The sequence below is a fragment of the Anopheles arabiensis genome (assembly GCF_016920715.1).
Source record: "Anopheles arabiensis isolate DONGOLA chromosome X unlocalized genomic scaffold, AaraD3 X_pericentromeric_contig0003, whole genome shotgun sequence".
NCBI classification, from domain to species: Eukaryota; Metazoa; Arthropoda; class Insecta; order Diptera; family Culicidae; genus Anopheles; species Anopheles arabiensis.
The window spans coordinates 2,357,501-2,367,500 of NW_024412081.1; positions in this window are offsets into that span (position 1 = coordinate 2,357,501).

Sequence of the window (10,000 nt, forward strand, 5' to 3'; positions counted from 1 at the left end):
ATCCCAAACCAACAAAGCATGGTGTATCCTAAGTGTTCGGTACAAGCACACCACGACGGGACACATTGAACGGTTCAGCGATCTCTCTGCACTAGTGGAAGAACTCCAACGTGATACGGGAGACATTGCTCTAAACCGAACGGCATCTCTGCGCGTTTACTTGACGCACCCCCAACTTGGTCAACTGTTGGACTTTTTCGTAATCACGGCGGGACACATTGAACGAGCTCTAACGGATCTCTGCACGCATGGAACATGGTGGCGGGAATCATTGCTAGAACCGAACGGCGCCTCTGCGCGATGTACAAAGCCCAACAGGAACCTCGTATCGGCTGCCGAGCCGGAGCTTGAACAACTTGGACTTTCACCTCTAATTTATATCAACTCACCACTCCCCGAGGGATCCGCAGAATTGCTTCTGGGTCCCGTATCGTTATTTGCGATTCGTGTTTGCATTACACTACATTGAACTATTCCAACTTGTTTATCCGCATGGCGAACATTTGCTGCATAGAACATTTAAGTTCCACTTCGCTCTCCCCTACGTGGGTCTGAGCTTCGCTCTCAGGAAAAAATATGCCACATTTGGTAGGGAGACCCGGTTTCATCACGCTTTGTGCCCTGCACCATATATACCCTCATAAATTTATTCATTGGATTAGATCCAAGGAACACCAGATCATGCACCACTACCCATAATAGCTCATCGAGCTTAGCGTGAATCCTTCGGGTTTCCCTAAGAAGTTCGATTGGTCTTGCAGAGTTTAAAGACAACGAAGCTTAGTTTCAAGCAATGGTTAATATACGCGTATTCAAAACCCTTAGCTGTTACAACTTTTTACTAGAAACCATCACGACGAAGTCTTTGGGTCCGTAGACCCGTGATGTACTGCTCCAGGAACGTTTTTATAGGGTGGAAGCTCAAAATCATAGGTTAAAATCATCGGCAGAGCCCACCAGACACCACTTTTGCTTCATTAGTTCGGACTATAGGCATACGACGATTTTTATCGCGGAGGGGACGTATGACCCAAACGGGGGCTTAATGACCCACTGCCACTGCAAACCATGCTCCTACGACTAAATAGAGGTAAAACTACGATTTGGTGCAATCTTCATGTTTGACCTCGTAGCAAGGTACCCTCCCTATAGTAGGCAATGAGCAAATGATCATAATCCCAGGAGGGCAAAAATGGGAACCCGAAAGGAAAGCGCTGTTGGCGCGCCTAAGCTACTGGCCCGTAGAGTAAAATGGTACCCCAACAAAGTTGTCGATTGACATTCTGATTGCACTTTTTATCATCTAGGTGCGTTCCTTACACGTTTTGAGGGGTTTTAGCGAAAACATGTTTTGAGCCACACGAGCTCTCCGGCCCGCTCGGTGCACATTTTTGAAAAAGCTAGGAGCTGCCCCTAGGTTCGGGGTGTCACAAAATATTGAAAAGTGGTCAAAAACCGCTATCCAGAATCGGATGTAGAATCATTAGACGAACTTAAAATTGTTCTACGACCAATGTCTGCGACGTTTAGTATTCAAGATATGGCCCGCCCTAGGTCTGACCTGGCATTTTCGTGAAAATTTAAAGCATGGCCATAGGGACGGGTAAAATAGCTATTTTGAAGCAAAAACCACCTCACTTTAAATGGCCATAACTTTTGAAAAACAAGAGCTAGGGTGCGTTCTCGACACGTTTTGAGGTGTTTTAGCGAAAAACATGTTTTGAGCCACACGAGCTCTCCGGCCCGTTCGGTGCACATTTTTGAAAAAGCTAGGAGCTGCCCCTAGGTTCGGGGTGTCACAAAATATTGAAAAGTGGTCAAAAACCGCTATCCAGAATCGGATGTAGAATCATTAGACGAACTTAAAATTGTTCTACGACCAATGTCTGCGACGTTTAGTATTCAAGATATGGCCCGCCCTAGGTCTGACCTGGCATTTTCGTGAAAATTTAAAGCATGGCCATAGGGACGGGTAAAATAGCTATTTTGAAGCAAAAACCACCTCACTTTAAATGGCCATAACTTTTGAAAACAAGAGCTAGGGTGCGTTCTCGACACGTTTTGAGGTGTTTTAGCGAAAACATGTTTTGAGCCACACGAGCTCTCCGGCCCGATCGGTGCACATTTTTGAAAAAGCTAGGAGCTGCCCCTAGGTTCGGGGTGTCACAAAATATTGAAAAGTGGTCAAAAACCGCTATCCAGAATCGGATGTAGAATCATTAGACGAACTTAAAATTGTTCTACAACCCCCAGTCCGACGCCTCGTATTCGAGATATAGCACTTTGTAGGTCTGACCGAGCAATTTTGTACTGAAATGTATGGCGGACATGTTATTCATTAAACAACATTAACTTGCATCGTGCCCTACTTCATCGGCACAGCTACTATCGACTATCTATTGTTGAAATGGATTGAGTTTGACCATTTTAGCTCTTTTCTTATGCCGTGCACCAACAGTGTGTACCGATCAGGGAAAGTACACTACGTACGCGTTCATGGATGTATATGTTGGTACAAGTTGCCGGTCGGAATAGCAGTGCACCAAAACTGTGTACCGATCAGGAAAGTACAAGACGGAGGGCGCAGCCCGAGCGTACGCGTTCATAGATGTCCATGTTGGTACAACCTACATGTACGTACCTTGTTTTTGTATCAAAAGTTCCAATAAAGTGTTTGTATGCTTAAAATGCTTATCTCAACCGGTCACCTTTTGGCCTGCCCTTTATAGACAGAAACCTAGAACGATACTCGCGATGTTTGTGTTTTTCCATTCGCCCGGGACGACGAAATGAGCTCTGTGCACATCGTGCAGAAAACTGTCTCCTCCTCGTATGTTTTTGTCCCTCCACGCATATAATCACCCACATTTGTGTTCAACACGGACGGCGCAGCCCGAGCGAACGCGTTAATGTTTATGTTTGTGCACACTAAAGTTACAATCCTAGGATTTGGTTATTGCGTCGCAGTGCCCGACCGTCGCGGACACCATTCTTGGACAAAAGTCCAAGTACGTAGAGTACATTCCCTAGGTATGTGCCCGTTCGTGACTTTCGTTGCGTGCTTACAGACACGCTTGGGTATGTTTACCATACAAGGTTTACTAGGAAAACCTGGGAAGGACGCTTGCCCTCCCGTTGCGGACACCATTCTTGGAAAGAAGTCCTGCTACGTAGCGTTCTTTAATGTACTTGATCAGTTTGTATTGCATTTGCTTTGTGCAATTGACTTTTGCTAATGCTCACTAAGGGGTGTTCGTTTGCGATGTGTATGATAAGCAACTGTCTATTCTAACCAGCAGTTAAATAACACTTTTCACCCAAATCATAGGAACGTAGAGTACTTTCCCTGATCGGTACACAATTTTGGTGCACCTCTAACTTCGCCAGCACTTTATCGTTACGTTTTGTGCACAACCTTGGGACATGGTGTAAGTTTCATCATTGTTATGTTTGATTCGGTTTATTATGATTGAAAAATACGCTACGTCCTAGAAATCTGAACTCGAATACTTTTGCCACGTTGCGCAAAAAGCTACTGAGCAACTCCTAGCCGTTTACCGATTTAAAATTTAATTTTCGTTATTAGTTTTAAAAATACGCTAAGTCCCAAAAATCTGAACTCGAATACTTTTTCTATGTGCCGCCAAAAGCTACTGAGCAACGCCTAGGTTGGTACATTTTTGGTACATGGAGTGTATGCGTGCAGGCGTACTGCCGTGCTGGACCGGAAAATCGCACTTGCTACTAGAACGTAGAGTAATTCCCCTAGATAGGTGCTTTTGCATGCCTCTGTTCGACGTCCATGCAACTTGGAACGTGCGACACACGTAGCTAGGCTTCTCCATACATATTCCCTAGGGTAGCACCAAATTGCACACTTTCAGGGGTATATTTTGGTACGGTGTACTGTGCATGGTACAAGTATCATTAGCTCGTGCAATTTATTTTGCATCAAGTTGCGATTGCTGGTGCGTCGAGATAGGAGTGTTTCGCGACTTTTGCCAAGCTTTGGTGCCATTTTGTGAATAATTAATGTTCTAGCCACAATAAACGTGCAACATAATGCCAATAACGAAAACGCCATTTTCAAGGGACTTCCAGTCAAAATGTTTGCAATCAGCGCTTTCCTGTCGAGTTCAGGATTTGGGACTGAGCGTTTTTTTTTCACGATCCAATCAAACGACCAGTTCGTGAATAAACAATTCATACAACAGTGCATCCCTTCAAAGTAGAAAAAGCCGAATGCTAGGGAGCTCCAGTCAAAAACGTTGTCATTGGCGCTTTCTTCTCGAGTTCAGGATTTGGGACTTAGCGTTTTTTCACGATCCAGCCAAAAGACCAGATCGTGAAATAAACGATTAATACAACTGTACTAGTACATCCCTTCAACTGAAGCAAGCGCACCATACATGACCCGTACGCTAATCATCCAAGCACATGACACGTCAACTAAGTCAACACATAATACAACTTGGAAAACTAACGGGTAAGTAGGTCATCTCGTACACGACGACACACCGACCAAACCAGGTCAACACGTCACATGCACAAGACATCCTACTACCAAGGCCGACCACCTCGACACACGACCTGTTAACCGAACATGGTCAACACCATCATGTGCAAGGCAACCGGGCCAAACGGGTCAACTTATACAACTTGTAACGAGCATGTGTAAGCTTACTGGTGTGGTCCGCACGGTCCTCACATCAAGACAATCAAGTCGAGAACGAGGCACGCCGACAAGCTCATTAGTGTTAAGTGTCCTTCTCCATCCTATGTCAAGTCACTCGTCTGACACGGAAGAAGCCAACTCTTGTCCACTAGTATAAAGGAACGGTCTCCAGACCAGGTCAAGTCACTCGTCTGACAAGGAAGGAGCACGCACCAAGCTTCACCAGAGCACGGTACCACGGTCCCCAGACCAAGATGGTTAGTTACGCCAACGAGGAAGGGGCACGCGTTCCCTTGCTACACTCAACTTAGTACACTCATGCTCTCACAAGAGTATCCCCCTGTGTCGACGTGGTCCCCAGACCAAGACGAGCTTGCGCACATCGAGGAAGGGGCACACGGACAAACCACCAAGCATGGGTCGCCTGAGAGGATCGATGCGAACGCATCTCTACAACTCGCAGCTCCCAGCCTGAAGTCCCGTCGTTTGCGGGCGGTTGATAGGTGTCGAAACTAGGTATATCCACGTTGGGCAGAGCTCAAGCCAACGGCGTTCCCAGTTACGGTACTAACACGTGCAGCGAACTCCACTCATTGCGGCCTAGGTATAGCGGGATGAGACGCCGGGCTGCAGACGCAGACTCCAACGGATCTCAGAGGGTTGTTAGGCCCGCTAGCTTCCGAACACCTAATGGGTTTGAGAAGCGCTATCAGCTCGGATTGGCTACGACCTTAGAGGCGTTCAGGCATAATCCAGCGGACGTAGCGTCATACCAAAGTCCGGTCGGACTAGTATTGAGCCAGTGGTCCGTACCTGTGGTTCCTCTCGTACTGCACAGGAATTCCGTTAAGATAGCGACTATAAGCACACACCAGTAGGGTAAAACTAACCTGTCTCACGACGGTCTAAACCCAGCTCAAGCAGTTAAGCAAGCCACGCTCCCAGCAGCAGCCGCAACAGCAGCAGCAGCAGCGTCAGCTACAGCGACAGGCAGTCGGTATCGCGCAGCATCAACAGCAGCAGCAGCAACGTCAGCCACAGCGACAGGCGGTCGCTGGCTCGCAGCAGCAACAGCAGGAGCGTATGCAGCAGCAGCAGCAGCTACAGCGTAAGCGAAAGCCGAGGCCTGACATCATCGAGGTGTCACCCAGCGAAGGCGAAACCTGGGATGGCATTTACGACAAGGTGCGCAAAGCCATCCGTCTCGACCCGGCCTACTGTGTCATGAAAGGGCATATCAAGCAGGGTCGCCGAACCCATGCCAGACTGCTACGCATGGAACTAAGCAAGACGGCAAATGCCCCACTTATGCTTGATGGCGTCCGCAAGATTATCGGTGACGCAGGCGTAAGTCGGCTTGTCACCGAAATGGGTGAGCTGCTCGTATCCGACATCGATCCCCTCGCTGCGGAGGAGGACATCATTGCTGCCCTCGATGAGAAGATTGGCGCAAGTGCTGGAGTAGTTTCCACCAGCATTTGGGAACTTCCAGATGGGTCGAAGCGAGCACGAATCCGGCTACCAGCGAAATCAGCTCGTCAGTTGGAAGGAGCCAAACTATTCCTGTGCGACTGCGTTAGCAAGGTACGTGCAGCTCCACCAACCCTCCAGAGCGTCAGCGATGCTTCCGCTGTCTGGAGATGGGCCACATTGCGTCGAACTGCCGTTCCACTGCAGATCGGCAGAATATGTGCATCCGTTGCGGACTAGACGGACACAAAGCACGATCCTGCCAAAATGAGGCGAAGTGTGCACTGTGTGGTGGCGCTCACCACATAGGACACAGCGAATGTGCTCGTTCGGCTCAGCGATGCTTCCGGTCCTAAAAGTCTTGCAGGCGAATCTGGGCCATGGCCGTGATGCCCAGAATCTGGTGCTACAAGCTGCCAGAGAGGAGAAAGCAGACGTGCTCATCCTCTCTGATGTTCTGCGTCCACCAGAGAATAACGGCCGGTGGGCATTCAGCAGCTGCCGGACGGTAGCGGTGGTAGCTGTCGGTGAGCTACCAATTCAGCGCGTGTGGTGCAGCGAAGCTCGGGGGCTGGTAGCAGCGCAGATTGGCGGAGTGACCTTCATAAGCTGCTATGCTCCACCAAGCCTCAGCCTCGCCGAGTTCGAGCGCTTCATTGAAGCCATAGAACTCGAAGCCTTCTCCCACCCTCAAGTCGTCGTCGCCGGCGATTTTAACGCCAGACATGAGGAGTGGGGCAATCCGAGACTTGCAACCGCGGGGAAGAGCTGCACGCTATGGTGGAGCAGCTTGGCTTGAGCGTGATAAACCAAGGTCGAGAATTCACGTTCGACGGCAACGGGGTGGCTCTCCCGAGCATAATTGACTTGGCGTTCGCAAGCTCGTCGATTGCTCGCCCAGATACGTGGATCGTGAGTACACGCTACACCGCATCAGACCACCGCTATGTCCTCTACACCGTGGGAGGAACACCAGCATCGCCCGAGCAACTGCAGGACCAGCAGCAGCCAGCGCAACAGTCCTCTGCGCAGCAGCAGCAGTCACTTCAGCAGCAGCAGCAGCAGCCATCGCAACAGCAGCAGCAGCAACATCAGCGGCAACCGTCGTCGCGGCAGGGTGCTTCCGCTAGCCAGAGGCGTGTGCGTCACGCTGGCCGTAGATGGAAGACCTCGCAGTTTTCTGCTACATCATTCCTCGAGGCGCTGTTCGCTGCGGACTTTGTCCAACGCGCATCGACCCAGGAGGGTATGATCGCAGCCATGTTGAAGGCCTGCGATGAGACAATGCAGCGGGTTACCCGACTGCACCAAGACCCGCATCGTAACACATTTTGGTGGTCTCCCTCCTGGCTCGCCTGAGGAACAACTGCGAGGTTGCCCGTGACCGGATGCTGCGGACGGCTGATTTGGAGGAGCGCAGCATAGCAGCAGCTGAGCACAGGACAGCAAGGGCGGAGCTCAGTCGAGCAATTCGAGCTAGCAAGCGGAACTTGTTCCAGGAGCTGATCGAAATTGCAGAAGAGAATGCGTTCGGGGCAGGATATCGGGTCGTCATGTCCCGGCTCCGGGGCAGTCGGACGCCTTCAGAAGCGGACCGGGTCGTCCTCGAACGCATTGTGTCCGACCTCTTCCCTGAGCATCCGCCCTGTGACTGGTCGCAGCAGAGCAACGCGGGAAACGACGAGGGAGCAACAACTGCGGCGGGTGTAGCACCTGTTACTGACGACGAGCTGCTGCTAATCGCGAGTCAGATGGCGAGCCGCAAAGCACCAGGGCTCGATGGCATCCCGAATGCGGCGGTGAAGACGGCAATCACCATGTTCCCGGAGGTCTTCCGGGTCCTGTACCAGGATTGCCTCAACCGCGCTACGTTCCCGGCACAGTGGAAGAGGCAAAGACTGGTGTTGCTGCCGAAGCAGGGGAAGCCTCCGGGAGAGAGCAGTTCGTACCGACCCCTTTGCATGCTCGACGCTCTGGGGAAGGTATTGGAGCGCCTCATACTGAACCGCCTCAACGACCATCTCGAGGAGCCGTCTTCACCCCGACTGTCGGACCGGCAGTTCGGATTTCGTCGAGGACGATCGACAGTGAGCGCCATTCAGCGCGTTGTTGAGGCCGGCCGCACCGCCATGTCGTTTGGGCGAACGAACGGCCGGGATAACCGATTCTTGCTTGTTGTGGCGTTGGACGTGAAGAACGCGTTCAACACGGCCAGCTGGCAATCCATTGCCAGCGCCCTTCAGGCAAAGGTGTCCCAACCGGCCTCCAACGGATGCTTCGGAGCTACTTCGAAGATCGCATGCTATACTTCGACACGAGCGAAGGCCCCGTCGTACGGCATGTTACCGCCGGTGTTCCACAGGGGTCCATTCTGGGCCCCACTTTGTGGAACATAATGTATGACGGTGCTGCATGTGCCGCTTCCTCCCGACGTCGAAATCATCGGTTACGCGGATGACTTGGCGCTGCTGGTTCCTGCTACCACCACCGACGAGGTTCGCGCGAGAGCAGAGGAGGCCGTTGACCAGGTCCAACGTTGGATGCAACAGCACGGTCTGGAGTTGGCCCCAGCCAAGACTGAAGCCGTCCTGATTTCGAGTAAGAAGACTCCACCGCAGGTGACATTTCGCGTTGGTGACGTGGAAATCAAGTCGTCTAGGAGCATCAGGTACTTGGGCGTGCAGCTCCAAGATCACCTGAAATGGCGAGACCATGTCACCAACGTCACGGAAAAGGCGTCGCGCGTGGTGGCAGCTGTAACGCGCCTCATGCAAAACCACAGCGGCCCCAGGACGGCCAAGTCAAGGCTGCTGGCGTATGTGGCAGAATCGGTGTTGCGGTATGCTGCTCCCGTCTGGGCGGAGGCAACTCGGGTGCGTGAGTGCCGACGGATGCTGCAACGAGTACAGCGAAGAGCCGCCATCAGGGTGGCACGGGCATTCCGTACCGTCAGGTATGAGACGGCCACCCTGCTCGCTGGACTCGTACCGATATGCCACCTCATCAACGAGGATGCCCGGGTCCATCAACAACTCCTTGCTCCAGACCGTGCTGCAACGAAGGAGGACATCCGGGCGACTGAGAGGCAGTTTACCATCGACTGCTGGCAGAAGGAATGGGATGCCGACGCACTGCAACAGGATGCTAGCCGGCACACGCGGTGGACGCACCGTGTCATCCCATCGGTCGGTGACTGGCAGTCTAGGAAACATGGAGACATGACTTTTCATTTGGCGCAGGTTCTGTCCGGACACGGATTTTTCCGTGACTACCTGTGCCATAATGGATTCACGTCGTCCCCAGACTGCCAGTTGTGCGTCGGCGTCCCAGAAACGGCGGAGCACGCGTTCTTCGAGTGTCCACGATTCGCTGCGGTACGTCAGGAGCTACTAGGCGAGGGGGTCCAGACCCTGTCTGTCCTGACACCCTCCAGCGGCATTTGCTGCGCGATGCCGAGAGCTGGAGCCGTATATGCGAAGCTGCTAAGCAGATAACGGCCCAGCTGCAGCGAGCGTGGGACGAGGAGCGGGCAGCACTGGCGGTTCACGTCATCGAGCACCATACCGACGACGTGATTCAGTTAGAGGCTCAACGCGCCGAGGTGCGACGGGCCCGAAACGTGAGACGAAACGCCAACCGGCGAGCAGCAACAGCACGTCGGCGGGAAGAACGTCGAGCTGGACTTCCCCCAACCCCACCGGCTTCACCACGCACCGCTCAGCGACGTGCAGCGCTTCGTGAACGGCAAGCGCGGTTTAGGGAGAGGAGGCGAAACCGTCGGCTCCTCGGAGTGTCCAGCCGGGCAAGAAGCGATGACGATGACGGCCGAGCAATCGCGGAACACGCTGACGGACC